The sequence below is a fragment of the Pagrus pagrus genome (assembly GCF_965226575.1).
Source record: "Pagrus pagrus genome assembly, chromosome: 1".
Taxonomy (NCBI): Eukaryota; Metazoa; Chordata; class Actinopteri; order Spariformes; family Sparidae; genus Pagrus; species Pagrus pagrus.
In genome coordinates, this window is record NC_140185.1 from 32,751,624 (window position 1) to 32,771,659 (window position 20,036).

The following is a 20,036-nucleotide window of genomic DNA, read 5'->3' on the forward strand; positions in this document are numbered from 1 at the left end:
AATTGTATAGTTTACAAATATTCCACAATTGTATACTACATTTTATTTCATTTAAACTTTGCCGAGCACAAGCAGCAAAAAAGTTTCATCAGACAACAACCTTTTAAAAACTATCCTACTGTCATATATTGTTTGAATGAGGACAGAAAACCTTGCTTTACCCTGTACGTTTGCAGACTTCTGATTTTATGTCACAGTCCTGTAACTGTAACAGCACAAAAGGGAACAGCTTGAGCAAGCCGACATGAAAAAGTCTACGAACAGATGGGTTGAAACAATAGAACTTTAACGACATGTGATACATAGTCTCCTGACTTCTTCTGTGATTTCACAAGATGCCAGTTCTCTGTTTTTCAAAGGGAATACTCAAAATGCTTATATCAGGATGAATCAAGACAAAGCTACGACATGACTCCTGTATCCAGTATGCCACTTTATAGACATACCTGGTGTTTTGATCTCCACTTGTATCTACGTCGAAAAAAAAAAGATTAAAAAAATATGGGATATGTTTTATTTTAGTGTAGCTGATAGATTCGACAGACAACCCTCATTAGACCAATCTTTTGAGTTGCAGGTCACATGCGAGTCCAAACGCGTCAGATGAATGTTTCTTTTCTTTTTTTTGCCATCTCTCCATTTTTATGAGGTGATTTTTATATATATATAGACTGTCACGTTGTAGGTCAACTCATGAAATTTCTCAGAAATAATATCAGGTGACAGTACAAATATAAAACCTAAAACATCACATTTGTTGTTACACTTTTGCTTTACAAGGCTATAGCTTTGACTCGTGTGTAGATTCACAGTCATTACTGTAGGCTTCAAAGGACCTGCATCTGCTGTCATGTCAGTCAAGAGAGCAGTAATGATACACTTGCATACCGCATTTAATAGAAGGTTGCGTGCACCTTTATTTATAATACACTAGCATTCCTAATACGTAGTATCGTGTCACATTCTAATAAAACAACCCGCCTCTTCTCATATGTGTCGGATCTTTTTGTCACCATCTTCACCCCAATGTACTCTTGTTAAAAAGTGTGATAAGCCATAAAATAGATGCTCTCTTTCACTGGTACCAGTGAAGCAATGCGAACATTTCATCTCTTTTGGGGATAGAAAGCCTAAGGCTGCATCCTGTTTTGGCAGCTGTAAAGATAGAATCGCCTCTTCTCCGCTCCTCTGGCACTTTGCCTTCTGGGGGAAGAAGCTAGGGGACAGGTGGGGACCGACTGGCCCATGCCAGCTGACCTGTCAGCTTTAGACCCTGTGTGTTTGAATAAAAGGAGGGAGGTGACGGGGGGGCAGTTTGGTGAGGGGGTGATGGGCTTTGGTAGGGTATGCGTGCAGCGTCTGTTTTGTGTGCGTGTGTGTGTGTGTGAGAGAGGGAGAGAGAGAAAGGAAAAGAGATGGAAGAACAGAGGATGACAAGAGAGGCAGACAGAACAGGATGGTACTGCTGATGGAGATGGGATGTGACAGTTCTCCCTGGGATTGTGTGATTAATTGGGATCAGGTCACCTCTTCAATGTCTGGACAGTAATGCTATGCAGTCTCATATGGCTATTTACATACAGTGGGCTCCCCGGGCTACACACACAGACACACATGCACGCGCTGGGGAAACAAAACACATACACACACTCCTCTATGTGGAATACTGTCATTATTTTTAGCTCCGATACTAGTCCAAGTTGTTGTAGTAGCAGCAGTGGAGCTTGTTGGTTTCCATGTTGTATTCAGATACAACTTTTTTTTCTTGTTTTTCTTTTTCATATTTTCCTTGTGCTGGAACAAATATATGTACTTGACAAGAGCTCCTACTAAGAAAGTGGTTGTCGGTGCTGAAGTTCCTGTGTTACCTTTTGCAAACTCTGTCTCAAAGCACCAGCCCCTCTTTCAGAAGAGGGGATAAGATAGCATCCCGACGGAAAGCGCAGATACTAAGAAGACACACGGCGCTGAATAATTTATGGCCCAGCAAAATAGAGACAGCCACTTGAAGTCCTGAGTAAGTAGGAGATATAGACAGTGGTGACATATCAAGCCACAATAAAGACACAGGGAACAGTAGAGAAGGCAGGGGGAAAACGTTCTGTGAATTTCCTGAGTTAAGAGTTTGTTTTGGTTTCCCTGCACTAGCTGCCTCGCTGTTTGAAAGTTGTATTGCTCTGCCTTGTTTACCAAGTCCTCTTGCTGCTTGCTCTGTCACACCGGGGATAGTACCCAGGTGAGCGCTGCTACACACAAGGAAGAGAGAAGCCAGTGGCCCTTTGATTCCGGGCCGCTGGTTCCCTCAGATTAGCTATTCTCTCTATACCCTGACGAATCCACTGGCATAGCAGCCACTGTAACGGAGGGAGACACCTCCCATCCCAATCGGGTGGCAGAGGCATGGTGGCTTTGCTGGCTGGCTGTCTGACGGCCTGCCAGGTTGGGTGCTGGCTGCTCGCATGCTAGGTGGGTACGACATTTAAGACTTGGCCCCCGTTGGGCACAGAGAGAGAGACACCCCAGACGGCCTTTGGAGCTGCCAGGCCCCTCCAGTCTCTCCCTATTACACCTCAGCAGCACTGATGATGGCAGGTCGCGGTGGAGAAGCTGTCCTCATGCCGCCCGTCACATCCCTGCCACTTTCATCTCCTTACTCACTTCAAAAGTGACATCTGTCATCGCTAAGAAGCTCGGAAGCGCCGTGTTCCTGCGATGTGCTGCTTTGATGGTGATTTGGCCCCAGGCGTTTGTCATACATAACTTAGGTGAAGAACAATGTGATATCAGACTTGGATTTTAAAGGAGAAAAAGAGTCTAAGTACACTACAGGCGGGCAAAATCAAAATCGCTCTAACCACTGGAGGGAGCGAATCAAAGTGCAGCATGAGCTGGTAGAAGTACTGTTCGTTGCTCGTATCACAGTCTTGTCAGTTTTCTTCTTGTTCGCCTCGTTACTATGTCCCCATCTGCGGAATGAAGCATCTGCCAATGGCAACCGTTCAGCCATGTGCCATTTGGAGAACTTTGTGAATGTATGCTTTTGCTCTAAACCCGCAGCATGCTTGTGCGACAACAATATTATCAACAACACAGCTTGTCACCAGGGTTCACGAGGTACATGCTGCATTCAGACATACCGCAAGTTTAGTCTGAAGCACATTTGTCTGGGTTAAGTAAGTGTGTTTTTGATGCTTGTGGAATGTGGATTTTTAGTGTGTGTTTTTGTCTGAGCTCTGCAAATGTGTGTGTGTGGTTCACTGTGTGAAGGTGTGCGGCACAATGAGTGTTGTGCATGTACATGTGGCTATTTGTAAAACTGAGTTATGATGACCCTGACAATGCTTTTCACCAGAGCTGTCAGGGACACGTCTTACTCACTGACCTTGTTTTGGCGTCAGTGATACTTGACCCCCATCTTTAGCAATGTCCAAATCAACTTGTGTAGTCTTCATATCTGTCAGTATAACCTTTAGACCCAACTTCTCTCACTGTCTTTTTCAACCTCGAGTTCTCATTGTCTTTTATTTGTTTTTTGTCTCTGTTTGTCTTTGCTTGCTGTCTTGTTCTCCCTCCTTCATTCTTCCCCCGTCTGGGGTTAACCCAAAGTTCAGCCATCCCTCTTTCTCACCTCTCTGTGACTGACAGGCCTGTCTTCCAGATGGCTGCCAGATTGCCAAGCTCCTTGTCAGTTCATATTAAGCTTTGTTTGATTAATGCATAATTTAAGGGCCCGTTAAGTTCTCTACAAATATATGTGTATCTAATTAGCGTTGTTAGGCTTTGTGACATCACCACCTAACTATTTTTTTTTTCCTTCACTGCAGTTTTTCCACTTAGCGTCAGCTAGGGTAAAAAACCAACGCGCTCCACCTTTCTCATCTCGTCCCAGTCTGTTAACGTAAACTGTCAGTGGAACTGACGTGGAACAGGATGATTAGACTTGTTTACCTCTCACTTTCGGATACACACATACATATTTGGAGGAGACTAAACATTTTTTGCATCTGTGTTTGCGTGTGTATGTATTTATGTGTTGCTTTGTATGAGCGTGTGCCAAGCCACAAGTGATTTGAACAAAACAAGGGTCAGACGTGGCGCTTACTTACACAGGTCAGTTTGAGTTGGTTCATCTGAACGAGCCTTTTCAGCTCACCTATTCTTAATACAGCTTAACACGCAGATAGGACAATGTGCAAAAAATGTCTTATTTCTTTAGCAAACAAGACTACAGCTGGTATTGTGTCTGTAACAGGTGGATGCTGTATACAGACTAGCTTAGAAAGACCCAATGAGCCTTAATCATCTTGCATGTATCACTGTTTTACTGACCCTTGCCCTACACAGACTCCCTAATTAAGACACTGTGAAATGCTTTAAATGTGTATGATTAATACTCTTAATTATTAATTATATTTTATATTTTTTTCTAAATACCATTGTTTGACATGTTCATATCTGTGCCATACATTGGTCTTACTTACTTGGCTAGATGGCTATGGTGGTTCACAGTGAATCACATTTGGAGGTTCCTAGTTATGTTGAGTTATGTTGGCATGCATTTGCCTAATTAAAAGACCACAGAAGTCAGTAATCAACAAGTTTTTCACTGAATGTGGCTTTTACAGATAACAACAGAAGCCTCTGGTTCACTGGTCTTGCATTGCCATATTGCCACAGCACTGTGTCAGTGCAGGGGAAAGCTCTGGCTTGTTTATGTTTCTTTAACTATCATCTTGGTTGGCGCCCGTCATGCAATAATGGTGCCCCTGCGAAAGAGTTTCAGGGAAGCTAGTTTTGCACGTGGGGAGGCGTGCCCTGGCATTTAAAGGGCTAAAAGCTGCTATCTTGTTTACATTTGTACTGTTGGTAGGTTAGGTTCAGGGTAACTTGCCATTTTCAGCATGTACTGTAGGCTACTAGTTAGGAAGTTGTTGTTTCCCGTAGAGACAGACATTTTGATAACCCTAACACCCAGAGAGTGGACGGGGAGGACAATGCAGAATGAAGTAATCAGCCAATGGCAGGCTTCTACCCACAGTCTACATCCGGGGAGTCAGACTAATGGTTCACCAACCACTGTTACCCGAGGTGCCTGCTCACACTGAGGACAGATTGGATTATGCTTGAATTGCTGCAACTTGATAAAGTACATTCCTCAGCACTTGTTTGACTGTGAGTGTGCTCTTGTTTTTGTGTGTGTGTATAGTTTTTGTGTGTGTTTGTGTATCCCTTAGGCATTCTTGTGTTGGAGTTTTACAGTGCTGTGCTATAGGCCTCACTGCTGTGTATGATTGATGCTGTCAAGACTCATACCATTATGTTTATTATTCATCTGTTCCAATGCTATCACTTGAGGGGAAACAGAAGTTACAGACACAAGGTTGACACCATCAGCATGGTACACACAGAACACTCACACACTCGGCCCATCTTCTCATCCCGGCTGTCAATCACTGTCTTAAAATATGTCTAGAAATAACTGAGCATCGCTGTCCTCAACACCTGCAATTAAAGTTGAGTGATCCTTAACCTGACACTGCTAATCAGCCAACAGTGAAACTAACTGCAGTAAGACAAGTAGGACTGGTTGTGTCTTTGGGTCCTTAGGAATAACGATTCATTGAGAGTGTGTTGGTGGAGTTGTTTAAGGTTTTCAAGCAACAGTAGCAGGGTGATGGTGAGGGGACCAAAGCCAGGCCAACCTAGACACAATGCCCCTGGGCTGACAACACACTGGTATGTGGTCAGAGCAGAACAGCCTGCAGGTACTAAGGAGGAACAAAACACTATCTGAACCATCGTGCACACACACAGACACACAGACACTAACACACACACACACACACACTCTATATGATTTCAGGACAATGATGGTTAATTTCTGTGTTGTTGTCACAGCAACATTACACGAGTACGATCCCCGCATAATAATGGTGGCACGGGATATTTCTGGACACAATTCAACTTCTGAATAATGCTGGTACTCACCAATATTATTGGACAAAAGTGAAGAGTTCAGAGGCTTCATCTAGTACCTCAATGACAAGGAAGAAAGGAATAACTGGAGAAAAGATCTCCCTTTACATTAAATGGACTAATGTTTACCAAGGGATTTTGCAAAAGACTTCTCTAAAGTCATTTTTAGTGGGTGTTTAACAGCGGAGATCCTTACCGACACAGCAATGTAAAACCTAACCTGTCTGATTAGGACTTTAGCATCACAGATGTTATTGTTATGAATTTATTCCATTTACTCTCTGAGACGTGACTCCAATGTAGCCACTTGCTACTGTAGTATAATCATATTGAATCCAAATTGCATCCAAGACGGTGACACCAAAACACACTTTAGGTTATATAATCATGACAGACCAATAACACCACTTCCTGCAGCTGAAAAATAAACACAGTTATGCTACATGTGGTAGCTGAATGTAAAATGTCACATTCCCAAGTACTAGCTCATCAAGTTCAGCGCCAGTACATGAGGGAGGCGGGGGCCCACTTCAAACAGCGTCCTGATGAAAGCGTCGCCTCCATGGCACAAGCTGCAACTTTCATTTGTTTAGCAAGAGCACTGACAGATCTATCAGTCATAAATATCCTGGAGAGAGTGATGGAGGAAGGAGGAGAGGAGAAGAAATGAGGGGAAAAACAGAAAGGGAGGGGTGAGACCTTCAGACATTTGGTCGTGTGTGTGTGTGTGTGTGTGTGTGTGTGTGTACTTATTTTCCTCTTCATTAAAAGAAGATTCAGGATTCAGGCATCTGCTTGTCAGTGCCTGAATCTGTCAGTGTATCTCCAGTAGCTGTCATTGAGATGTGGCCTTAAGAATGATTTACACCCCCGCCCTCGCTCATCACAATTGTCATATAAGTTTGATTTGTACACATATATGTGAGTAAACCTTTCTTACCCACACATACATACACACACATCACCTGCTTTTTTCCAACCACTGCACACCCCATGCTATCTACACGGAGCAGAGGGCTGCGGTGTCAGTCGCACGCCGCATGCATAAATCATCGCTCGTCTTGGGACTAACATTTTAATCAATGATAGAAACATGAAAACATTGTTTCGCGCTAATCATCAACACTGTGTTTGATCTATCCAGAGCTTTAATCTTGTCTTATGTGGACAGAACCGCGCCTGTTGAGCACGAGGAGCATTGTTGTAGGTGCATCACAGCACTCTTAGCTGTGGACAAGTTTACACTGATTGTTTCATGTATCTGGGCCTGGGCTCCTGACGCCTGCAATGCTTTTGAACCTGGCCTTTTGTGTCCTCCAACAGAGCTTTTGTTCTAGATGAAACAGACTATGTATGGTCAGCACTGAGCTGTGTCTGCGCCACCACATATGCACACACACACCCCAACACACTGTAGGCACCATGGCAAGTTGTAGACACATACTTGTGTACAACAGCATGCAAACCCATGCTCCCACATATTTATGTGGGTGAGTGTATGTGTCCAGTATGTGTGTGTATGTGAGCGGGGGTGGACAGGGGCATCTGTTTTTTTCTCAGCAGTAAGACATCCTACAAAAGTAATCTCAATTACAAGAGAGACTTCAGAATTAAAGTTTCATCTTACTGTAACACCACGGCCTCTTCCTAGCACATCAGAGCACTGCTGTTTTCTTTTTAACAACACCACCATGTTTGCTGTCTCCGAGGGATTAAGTTTACTTTTACTTAAAAAGAAATTTAAAGCAGGAAGGAACTTGCTGAATCCAGTTGTTCACACAAACAACCAGGTTTATATATAATGTTGAAACTCAAATCCTCTGCTTGTAGTGATAGACAACGAGAGCTACATTCCACGTTACATTTTGGGTATTTTTAATTTTATATATGCACACATTAGTAAAGTTCGGGTTAAAGTCACCCTGGCAGTAGATTTCCGAGACAACAGTAAAAGCCAGGGAGAAAAATATTTGTTTTAGGATACATGTCCTATATAAAATGACGTTATATAATTTTAGTATTGAGGAAATAAGTCCTGTCAAAATAGTTTAAGAGAATCCTTACATGCCAGTGCAGTCTCATTTGCAGTTTTCACTTATTTGTAAATCTGAATAAATGTATATTACTTTAATATTATTCAAGTATTATTCCTTAAACAACAATTGAGCGCCCATTCGGAGGAAAAATGCACTGCAATGGTTCAGCATCATTAAACTCACTTGTTTTAATATTCTGAATAAGAAATCATGGAAACAACTGAAACATTAGACACAGTTAAAAAATAAGCATACCCGTTGCCCTAAAAATCTGTTTCTTAAAAGCTGAATGTGCGACAGCGACAATGTGGGCCTTTGGTTGTTTTTTTTTCTGATGTGGGAGAATCTTGGTCGCGCTTGTTCCGATGGTAATGTAACAAAAGCTAACACCAGAAGCCTTTGTGCTTGGATGTGTTCGAAATAAAAGGGAAAAAAAGGGGGACAGCAAGATTTTCTACCAAATACTAGGGTTGCTGCATAAAAAAGTAAATGAGCATCCTAATATCGGGGCCTCTTAATTTTTCAGCAGACGTGATGAAGTGAGTTTCGACTGATGTTTCCTGAAAGTGGCAACACGTGTCCCTCTTACCCGGCTGGTGCAGTCCTCTCGTCTACAGATGTGTCGCTTGATGTACCCATCGAATGGCACACTGCCACTTAATAAAATATCACTCTTGCTTTGACAGGGAAGCCTTAATTGAGTCCCTTGTCAGTTTTATCAAACTGTGTGTTATCGTCGTTTGAAACTTTTTTCCTCTCTTTCCCCCTCAGTCTCTCTCTTGCTCTTATGGAATATGCTAGCAGTTGAATCCTCTGTAACCGGGAGAGAAGGGAGGGGGAGGGGTTGAGGAAAAAGTAAAAAGTGAAAGAGAACAACACTGGGATTGAAAGAGAAATAAAAGTAAGCGAAAGCCAGAAAAAGAGAGAGAGAGGAGGAGAAATGGCCAAGAGAGACGGTGCTGAGAAAGAGCCTTCAGAGGCTATCTTGTCATTGGATTCATAATTCAGGTTCATGATTTTAATTTCCCTCTGTTCTTATCAAAGGCCGGTGGAGCAGCAGGGGGAAGGCTCGTAGTTAGTTGGATAACTGCATATGAGATGAGCTGCAGGGCTCTGTCACAATGCCTGGACGACATAATAGGGATGGAAATGTGCAGAGAAGAACAGAGTATCCACTCACTCACTGTGACTTCCTCTTTCAACTACCAAAAACCCACAATCATACGTTGTTTACAGAAACCCTTTTTTGACATCTTCTCCCTTTTTCCTCAGAAGCCATCATCCCCCAAAGCATATTCAATCACACACAGACAGAGAACGACAATATGCGCGTGTAAAGCCCCTGCAAAAATACAGCGGATGAATAATGAATATTGACTGTGTTTGGATGAAGCCTTTTGATTTGTTAATATTTTCTTGTATGTCTATAATAAAACTGCTGTTCTATCAAAGTGTATGTGTTTACTGCAATGTAGGAACATTGTCACAAACTAATACAGCCACAGGGCCAGTGTTTTAGGATGGTAGGCAGCTTTCAGAAGTTTGTTTAAGCCAACTTGAGTGTCCATAAAAACTTAAAATACCGTACAAACTAATATGGTCAGCGTGTGCCGCCGCTGCGTTGTGTGTGCTGCACAATCTAGAGGGCACTGTAGCAGCCTGAGTGTTATGCTCCCAACGCTTTCCTTGCTTTGAAGGCACATGCTACTCTTCACACACACACCACTGAATATGTTTTGATGTCAGTTTCTTTTTCTATTTTTCTTTCCTCCCTCATCTTCATATTTTCCACTCTGCTACGCTGTTATTCTCCCTCTCCTCTCTCTGTTTTTCCTCATTTCTGACTCTCTCACCCTCTCCTTTCCCCTCTATCTTTATTTCTTTGGCTTTGGTGCTTACAGGACTCACTAGTGCCACTGAACTTCTCAGTCAGCCATTTGATCATTAATTTATCACAGTTCCAGCAGTTTGTTTGACAGGTGCAAGTGCTTTCATCTGACTAGTGCTAGGCATTGCTGAATGAACAAGGTAACCTGGACCTATATGTTGAGTAAGCAGGTGAGCTCGGAATTGGACGAACCAATCGGTCTGTCTGCAGAATGAGCAAGTGCAGCGACATGGCCTACTTGCTAACTTGGCAAGCGAAATGTAAACCAAGTCAGTTGTGCCAGCCTAGCGAATAGCTTGCACAACACCCACAATAGTTGCAGGAGTCAGGCCTACCTCACTCACAAAGCTGCGCTTGCTTCGATGGTTGTGTACTAAATAGCAGTAGCATAGGATAGGTGAGGATGAAACTAAATCTCCTCTTGTAGATGTGTCTTCATACAAGAATGGAGACAAACTCATTGCTCTCATTTAACATTTCGGTTTTTTTTTTCCACGTGCACAATAACAGTGACTCATACCTCATAAAACTTCTCAGTTAAAAAAAGAAAAAGAGGAAAATTGGTTTGACACTGCTTAAAAAACAAAAAAGCAACCTTCTGTGACAACACAATATGGATATAAATACATAAAACAGACGGGCCTTAGTTGCCAGAAATGTTGCTTTCTGGCTGATGTCAGGACCAAAAACAAACTCTGAGACCAACTGCAGTCAGTTTGACGACAGGGAATCCAGCACCGCAGTGGTTTATGGAGTTTAGCTGCTGTTGGACAGTTACTATATACTTGTTCGTTCATGCAGCTAACATCAGTGGTCCTATTAGCTGACTAACTAGGCCCCGGGTTGCCTGGTGCCAAACCAGGGTACTGTATTCCCCGTCAGCGTATTGGCAGCAGTCGGTCTTGCAATGTGCGGCCATGATAGGCTCGCCCTTTTAACCCTTAATCGGCTGTGCTTACTGTAAACTCAGTCAGAGTCAGTGAATTTGACATGTAGCTGCATGGCAAGGGCATAATTCACATTAAGCAATAATTCTTTTGGCTACTATAAATGTCAATCGACATGCTCATCGTTCTTTCCTAACCTGACTGTTTTTACAGGAAACATGTAAATATGTGGAAGCAAATAACACTCCGTCTTCTGCTTTCTGATGACTTGAAATAAAGACAGTGAGGCATGGAGACATAAACATCACCAACATCAGTAACCATCAACCAACAGTGTGTCTCTACAGACCTGAGTGTGGATGTTACACCCCCCAAGCCCTCATGGTGTCTTTCTGTCTGTCTTCTCTATTTCTGTCATTTCATCTTCAGATTATTAAAAACAGACCCTCACCTCTCCAATATTCACTTTCTTCTGCTCTCTAAACTCACCAAAAATTATATTATTTAAGCATTATTTTCACTCAGATGCTGAATAACGTTGTTTATGTATTATTTATATAAATACAGTGTATACTGGATGCTCTGAAAGACCTGGAGGCCAGGGGACCTCAGAGCGGAGCAGTGTTTGCTCACCCGTAACAGCCTTTCACACCTTTTTTTCTTCATCCTTACCGCCAGCACCAAAGCTGTGTGAACTCTTGTAATGTAAAGATTTATTTGCTGGTCAAGATTGAATCACATTGCCTGAGCCTTTTGCAATGTTGAACAATCGTACGAAACCCATAAATGTTCCTTCTATCTTTCTTTCCTAGTAATGCTCCAGTTCTCCTGTGTTTTCTCTTTTTTCAGCCTCTTTCTTTCTTTTCCCTCCCTCTATCCCCGGAATCAAGGTCTGCTGGGGCATTTTTAAGACAGAGGCTTCCTGGACTATTTTGGTATCAAAGCTTTGAGGCAGCAAGAGGCATGCTCTCTGAAGTTGACATGTAAGGAGAGGAGGGCCTTCCTCTCTCACTGGTTTGTAGGGGGCATTGGGAGGGAGGGGGCCACTCAGTAGCCCTGCCAGGAGTGATCTCTACTGGGAATATGAGCCTCAAACGCTCGCCTTCAAGCCCAGACCATCCCGAGCCATTGGGGAGGCTTACGTTTCATATGTTTGGTGCACAGTTGACTGTATGGCCGTATGGTGGTAGGACTGGTGTGCATACATTCACGTGTTTCACAGTTGTTGTGGTGCTCCTGAGTGTTGTAACATATCGCAATTGTTTCCCACATTTTACATTTTTAACTGCAACAAAGCTTCACAAAGCAACTCCATACACTGGCGGCCCCAAATGGTAGCAAGATGTATCTGTTGTTTTTTTACAGTCCAAAACATTTTCTGAATGTGATGGCAATGAAACACACAGGCTAACCAACTTTTGTTTTTTGCTGTTGGTGATGGTGTGGCATTAGTGCCATTCCAGCTTTTTCCCAATTTTTACTTGGGAATTAATCACTACAATCAGAAACTGTTTTGTATTTCGGTCTAGATGTTCAGTTTATCACTTTTGAGGGAACAGTATATTATTAGTGACCCTTCTTGAAATTATAGACTAATTCGGGCATGCAGGATGAATTTCAGTCTCTCAGATGGTGGAATGGTAGTTCTGTTTCCCTTTGCAGTTCCATTTTCAGGCTGATTTGATGTTGTATTTTCACATAAAAATCTTGCCTCCAGCTTTAATGTGAATTTAACCAGCTCCAGCCCTTTGTGGTCGACTGCTGTCCAGATGACCTCCTCTGTTTTCCTCTCCATACTGAGGAAGTCCAGCTTACAGTGGATCTGACTGTGAAACGGTCTGACCTGGCTAGTCTCTCTACCAACACACTGCTCCCTGATTCATCTGCTGCCAACCCCTTCAAGTTATTCATCTGGAAGAAATATGCATTCATCATTGTATTTTTAATCACACCAAATAGATAGACAAAGAGAATGCCGTAGGGAGAGGGGGAGCAATCTACAATTCCCAGAGCTCAGATGGTATTCCTGCCCTGCATCGCCAAACATTCCCCAAATTGACTCTGAATGAATTTATTTTTAATGTGTGGAAGATGCTCTACCACAGAGAATAGAGATGCGTGTGTGTGTGTGTTATGCTCTTGTCTGTCTGCTGTGTAGTACTATGTTTCCATGTGTCTTTGCCTTTTTTGTATATTTGTATGTGCATGTATCAGTAATGCAGTTGCACACTGTGTACACATTTACCAGTGTACATTTCTGGAGGTGTGTTTTTTTTATTTTTTTTATTTTTTTATTATTTATTAAGATACTGTGCTGTTTTCAAAGTTTCCCTTCTCACAAACCCACCACAAAACTATTAAAGTCTCCATTGCATAATCCCTGTTTGACCCATCTGCTTCCCCATCAAAGCCCAGTATTGTAGTGGAGCTGTTTGGCCTAGCCAGCCCCGAACAAATGAGCAAGCTCATCCCTCCATTCTCTATTCCATTGTATTCATTAATAAATTAATTTATCAGCTCGTCTTGGTTCCAGCCTAATTGAGTCCCATTGCAGCCTTCTAAGTAGGACACGTACGGATCCGACAAATGGAATGGTATCCGGCCCTCGGTCCTCAGGGCTATGCCTTGGCCCTGTACCCTGGAACACATTGCTTTGTTAGCTGCGCCGCGTGTGTGTCTCTTTGTGTGTGTGTTTGAATGTGGATAGATCTGATACCTCTTTCATCTGCTTTGAGCTATCTGTTGATTATCTCTGTGCTGTGCGGTCGTATTCTGTGTTAGCGGGGACGGATTGGAAGGTGGGGGTCGCTTTGGGAAGATAGGAAGAAAGAGAGAAGTGCAGAGGGAGGCAGGGGGCTTCCTGTTACCCCATCAGAGATGAGCCCCCACAGTGTTGTGGGTCTGCATATACACATACACAAATGCACAAGTCTGTGCACACACACTGCAAACAGATGTGGGCTCACAAAAAAGGGAGGGTCTTCTATAGCTTAATGCCATTACATTAAATTTTAAATAATGTTATGCAAATCAGAAATGACAGGAGATTATCTCCTTGGGACCTTGAAAGGGATTCGTCAGTTCTTATTCCAATAGCCCTGGAAAATAGCCCAGACGTCCTGAGTGGAGAAATATGGCAGGGCGTGACGGAGACTGCCGCTGCTGAAAGAGGAGACCGTGAGAAAAGGCCCCAAGTGTTGGCTATTAAAATCAATTTGCCCAGGAAGTCAATGAAGAGAAATCCCTTAGTAAAGGCACCTCCCAGGACAGCTCACGGGTCCTGGAAGAGGGGCACAGGCGAGGATGGAGGCTGCGAATGCCGCATGCCAAGGTGAAAGTAACACACGCCAGAGGAAGGAGGAGACAGGGGGAGGCAGGGAGGGTGAGGACTGTCTTTCATGTCTTCCCCTTGTGCCTGTTTTATCTCGACAGCCCTGCCGTATGTGCAAGATAGTTTTAAAAGAGCTTGTCCCAATGTGAATGCTTCCGTCTGCAATGCTTCACAAGTTTTTCTGTTGTAAGAGTTGGATGTGGAGGAGAAGCGGTTGGTTTGCAGTGCGATGGAGGTCCTGCGGTTTGTTGTCCTTCCGAGTGCCAGTACATACTGACATACTGTATGCACATCATGTTGGGGGATGTAGGGGGGCTTCATTGCTCATCACGTGACTCCTCCATTTTCCTCCAGTACTGTCAACATCCCCAAACCACCCACCCACCCACCCCCCCTGCTTTTCCACTCTCACATCAGGCCACAAGTGCGGCAGCCATGCTTGCAAAATAGTCAGTCTCAATATTGTGTTAGGGACAGAGCCATCCATTACGGAGAAAACAAAGTCTTGTCTGTCTCCAGTGCTTTGGGCCAACAATTAAAGACATCACGCCAGCACAGGGGCACTGAAGGGGGGGTGGTGTGGGGGAACAGACCTTATCAGAGTCGTCGCATCAAATATTGATGAACCTAATTGAGGTTCTTAGGCACTACAAAGCTTCCTGAAGAGTATCTGTTTTTATGGCAAAATACAGTCCTGGTCTACCGGAGCAGACAGCGAGAAGAGTGCAGTCTTGTGTGTAAATTGCATGTTATGTAGACTAACTGCAGGCAATTGCATGTTATTGAGATGGAAGATGAGGCAGAAACTTGTACCAATGAAATTCTTCTCCCACAGACGGAAAGTATGTCAACACCAAGTTATTGTAACAGACACTTTATTATGTTATATCTCAAAGAGAAATGCATGAGGAAGATTTGAAATTATGATCATGTCATGATATTTTTATTCTTCTCTTCTTTTTGAATATTCTTCCCTATTCTGTCAGAACACAGAAATAGCATCTGGGCTCCCTTTTGGTGTATATGTTTTCCCATCCCTCAATCTCTCTCTCTCTCTCTGTCTCTCTCATATTGAGATAATGCAGGATTACGTTTCGATCTTTTTTGCTTGAAATCTAAAACTTTACTGCTGCAGTTCTTATCCGTCTCTGTCTCTCAGTGCTGGTCCCTGGTGACACCAGCCTGAGAATGGCAGCTTTAATTTGCAGGAAAACAAGTTGAGAATATTGATTTCAAAAAGTGCTCTCTTCTCCCCTTGGAAAAAAAAAAAGCAGAGGGAAAAAAAAAAAAACCTGTCTGCTATGTGAAAACCTGTAGCCTTCAATTAAGTGGGGCTTGTAGGTGTGTGTGTTTTCATTTGGGCACGGTGTTCACTTGAAATGACACATTAAAGGCTGTGTTTTACTTCAATCAGACTGCGAAAATATACACACAGACCTAAGTGTCTCTTGAAGGGCTCCGATGTTGGCACACACACCCCGCCACCATACAGTACCAGACAGATGGGCGGTATTTATCTTAGAATAAGAACCATGTTCTCCTGCTCCAAGAAGGGAAAAGACTGCCTTTCCCACTTCTGAAGAGGACACGTGTCCTGGAATTCATGTCAGTTGATGTTCACAGGTCTCAAGTCTCACTTCCCCTCCCTAAGACTTTTTGTAAAGCACAATAATCTCATACAGCCTTTTGTCCGCATGCACAAAACAGAAATCAGAGCTTTGCTCCTTGGCTCCATCCCCGTGCTGGACTGTTGAACCACTGCGTTTTCTATTTATTTTGACTCACAATAAACCTACAGCGATTCATTTGATCTTATTTGGTGAATAGTCAGTCCCTGTGGTAAGGCTTATCCCCTTTAATGCAAGGCCTATTTGGGGTTCTGATCTGGTGCTTAGGGCCAGGCAGAGTTGAGTATCAACGCAGGGACTGACTGGAGCTAGTGGTTGTAACACGCCATCCCAGAGGCTTTGGAAGTCATCCCGCTAATACAGACATGACTAAAGCTCCCTATCATCCCCCGCAGAATGACACGGCATGGCTCCAAGACTTAACTCTTACAAAGAGCTTAAATATCTTAGATGTGTAATGCATAATGGAGGTGTGTTCTGTACTTTGGGGCGCAGAGTATTCCCATCGCTATACCAGGCTGTACTACAATAGCATGCTGGCTTGTTCGTCGTATCGCACAGCAGCGTCAACAGTGAGAAGTGCATGCAGGTGGCTGAATAATTAAAGGATGAAAGCCACAATAATAATAAAATTGCATTACTTTTTTTGTAAATAGGGCAATTTGTGTTGCAGTGTTCTCCTCTGTTGAGTAAATCACACCCGTTCTCCTTCTCTCTTTGTTTCTCTTTTAGTCTCTACCACTATCCCTGTGTGTGTGTGTGTGTGTGTGTGTGTGTGTGTGTGTGTGTGTGTGTGTGTGTGTGTGTGTGTGTGTGTGTACGTGTGTGTCTGTGTGTGTGTGCCATGTGTTCCTCTGTGTTTGCATACACTGTGTGCTCAAGTTTGCTGAAAAGGGGGTTGGAAGCTCCCCTAGTGGCTCCTCCAGAGAATTACCTTAGAGAGTACTACTCTGCTCAGCAGCAAACACACTAATGGCACGAAAAATAGCAAACACATTACTTTTTTGTTTCCATATCAGCGGTCCAACTGTGCACCTTCTATTTTTGTTTGCTTACATATATATGTGGAGGGGAAGCTTGTTTGTGAAAAGTAGTGTAAGCTCAAAAAGGGTGTAGCTATTTAGTGTTTGCAATTCAAGTACAATGTTCTCATCAACTACTACTAAATAAAATAAAATTGTTAAGGGAGAGAGTTGTGTATTTTCATATACATGATTTTCAACTTGCAAGATGGTAATTTTTTTTCCTCTTCACAACCACTATGATTCAGCCTAATATATTCTGTTTAGTACTGAGAAAAGTAGGCTGCCAGATAGAGCCTCGGAGAGTAGAAAATAATGTGATGTACTCTTTTTTTAACTTAGATATTAATGTTTTACTGTGTTTAGACACTTGGTTTAATCCATGCAGTATTTGCAGGCCAAGCCAAGAACCACAAATCTAATAGCACACCTTGTTATTAAATGTTAATCACTGACTAGTCTTTTCGGCCAAAGTACTGAAAACATAGTTCCCAGTGCTGTTTGTCAGGAGGATCTGAATATGTGCGTCTGATGGCAGTAGATAGCCTCCCATTGAGATTGTTAGCAATCCGATTCATGAGATCAAGATGAGATATATGGAAACAGGTTATACGTATGCCGGCATGTGTTTGCATACGTAAATGTGTGTAGGAACGACTTCTTATGGGTGTGTGCATGTGTAATGCATGTTAATTGAGCCTTTGGCAAAGTGGTCCATCATCTCTAGCGTCCAACTCGTGCTATTATGAGCTCAAAGAAGCGAACGGTCTCCCTTGGCAGGACAGAACTGATAAGACTATGATGCTTGTTATCTACGCTTCACCTTTCATTTGTTTTGATCTTTAAGCGGTCTTTTGTGTGCGTGTGTGAGAAAAGGGAAGCAGCGAGAGAGGTGCCGTCCTGATGTGTTTGTTCTAAATTGATTACCTACTTGCTATTTTTTCATCATCTTGTTCTTCCTCTTTGAATGTGCTGCGCTGCTGGCCGGCTGATTGTATCAGGAAGCGGTCAGAAGCTCAGCATATTTCAATTTCATTGGATTTAAAGAGGACTGGGAGGAGGTGTGCACATTAGCGCCTCAATGCAATCGCATTTGTCAGCATGATCCTTTTTAAGTGCATTTCAATTAAGCCGTGATTCTTTGATTTTATTACGCCCCGGCCTTGCCGGAAAAAATGCTCACTGCTGGTTGAACTCTGTCTAATGTACACAATTTAATTTTCTTAATTGAGCTAACATGCTTTTCATATCCTAATTCCTAGAATAATCTTTGATTCCTGTATCTGCTGTGGCAGGCTTTTAATGAAAGAGGGCAGCCTAAAAACATCTGTTAGACCCGTGATTAAATCATCCGCATAACATCTGCATTTATGAGGGTGTTAGCATGCTGCCTGGCCCTTTATCTATTTTGGGCAATTATCTAGTGTGACTGTAGTAATACAAGATATTAATATAGATGTGTTTGTGTGGTTGCCCCCTCTCCTTCACACTGATGACTGTCATCTGGCTTTGTTTCCACAGAGAACTCTGGCTATTGATACAATGCACCAGAAGTCTCCTTTAAACAAAAGGAGGGGGAGATGCTTTGTTCTTTGTTTGAGCTGTGTGCGTAAGCTATTTGTGTAGACTCCTCTTCTGAAAGGTGGGAGGCATGTTGAGCAAATCCTGTTTCCTCTTTGGCAAGTGGTTAGGTAATTGATTAAGCTGTTAAATACACACATACAAGCTCGCACACACCGTGCTCATGTGCATCCTCGATCGCACTAACACATGGATGTATTAGACAGTGTTTCCATACCTGCTGGCTTCACACAGTGTCGCTGGAGTACCAGCAGAGAGCCTTCTAGCCCACTACAGTGTGAAACAGAGTACCTCTTCTTTCCGGTCCTCCCTCCCTCACCACCTAACATCAGACCCACTTTTATCAAGAATCACATGGAATAGGGTATCAAATGAAAGCCATCGCTCTACCTCCTTAACCGCATCTACCTATCCCCTTCTCTTCTTCCTCTCTTCCCCCTGTGCCTCCTCCTTCTCCTCCCACGTCTTCCTGGTGGCATGGTCATCCGTCCATTAAGAGGGGGGTGAGTCAGTCACCTGCCGTTTGGCCCCCTCATCGTATGACACACGGTGGCACAGCACGGCTGTCATCGCGTCACCGGGCCTGGATCAGGTGACCAGATTATCTCCCCGCCGGCTTCCATTTCCCACATTCTCATGTGCTACACTGAAAACAGATCACGCACAATCAGGATGAAACCAGCCAAATGACTAACTAGTACGAGTCCTGCTATTTCCCCAACATGTGTCAGAGAAATGCTCAGGTCAGACCTTGTTGACTCAAAGGTCTTGGCATTAGGTCTAGAGTTTGATGGGCGATGTTCCAAAGTGAGTAATGCAGCTTGTCAAGCGTACACCTCTCTGAGCTGAAAACCATGTTGTTTGGGGTGTTAGCATGGCCTGGCGGTTAGAGAGATTGTTGGGTATCTGGAAGAACACAGGTTCAATCTTAGGCTGCAGCGACCACTGTGACCATCCTGTTCAATTGTCGGTAACCGAGGCATGACAAGGTGGTGCTTGTCCTGTGGGTGACATTTCTACTTTCTGCTCGGATCACTTGGAGTTCTGTGTGACTTCTCTACCTTTTGCTCTGTGATGGCCTCTAGTGTTGCAAGAGGTAATCTCTCAGTACCCTGGTGTATTATGTAAAGAGCTTTCTGAAAATGCCCTTCGGTGACCATGTGATGCATCAATCATAATGCATCACAAAATTTTAAAAGTCTTGCAAGTACACATGCAGAAGCAGGAATGTTTTTTATGCAAAATCACTTTTTGAGGCTTGCTTGAACAGAGTTGGTGTTGTCAGTTAGAAAGCTAATGAGCCACTGCCCCAAGCGCTCTAAAAATCCAACCGAAGTAAATGTGTCAATCCTAACATTCAAAAATTATGAATGATTGCAAGTAATTGTGCAGTTGCTGCTGATTAAAGCCCGCTTCTAAGACGTATGAAAGGTCAATGGGTCAACAAAGAGGAAGGGAGTTGTCTAAGTTCAGCCAGATGTTGTTTATTTTATTGTGTCACAGCAATGTCATGTCATTCATTACACGCCTCTGTGGTCGTGGACAGATGAGTGTCTTCAGACCGTAGCCACACCCAGGGATAAGGCTAATTGCTGCTGTACTGCCATTGTCTTTAAAGCCCCATTTTGTGGCTGCCGCGCTAACTGGTGCAGCAGCAAGGAACACATGGATGCACACTGGCAGTGCC

At 43.3% G+C, this 20,036-nt stretch overlaps 1 protein-coding gene across 4 annotated transcripts in view; it reads left to right on the plus strand.

Moving 5' to 3' along the window:
• The window catches only part of LOC311260473 (uncharacterized protein), a 125,762-nt gene that overhangs the window by 62,285 nt on the left and 43,441 nt on the right, over positions 1-20,036 (plus strand). For 2 of the 4 annotated variants that reach the window (XR_014623019.1, XR_014623020.1), the window contains one exon: positions 9,285-9,399. The exons of the other annotated variants lie outside the window; for them this stretch is intronic. The gene's annotated coding sequence lies outside the window, so the exon portion shown is untranslated. Of the gene's footprint in view, positions 1-9,284; positions 9,400-20,036 lie in introns of those variants that run through there. 4 annotated transcript variants of the gene reach the window in all.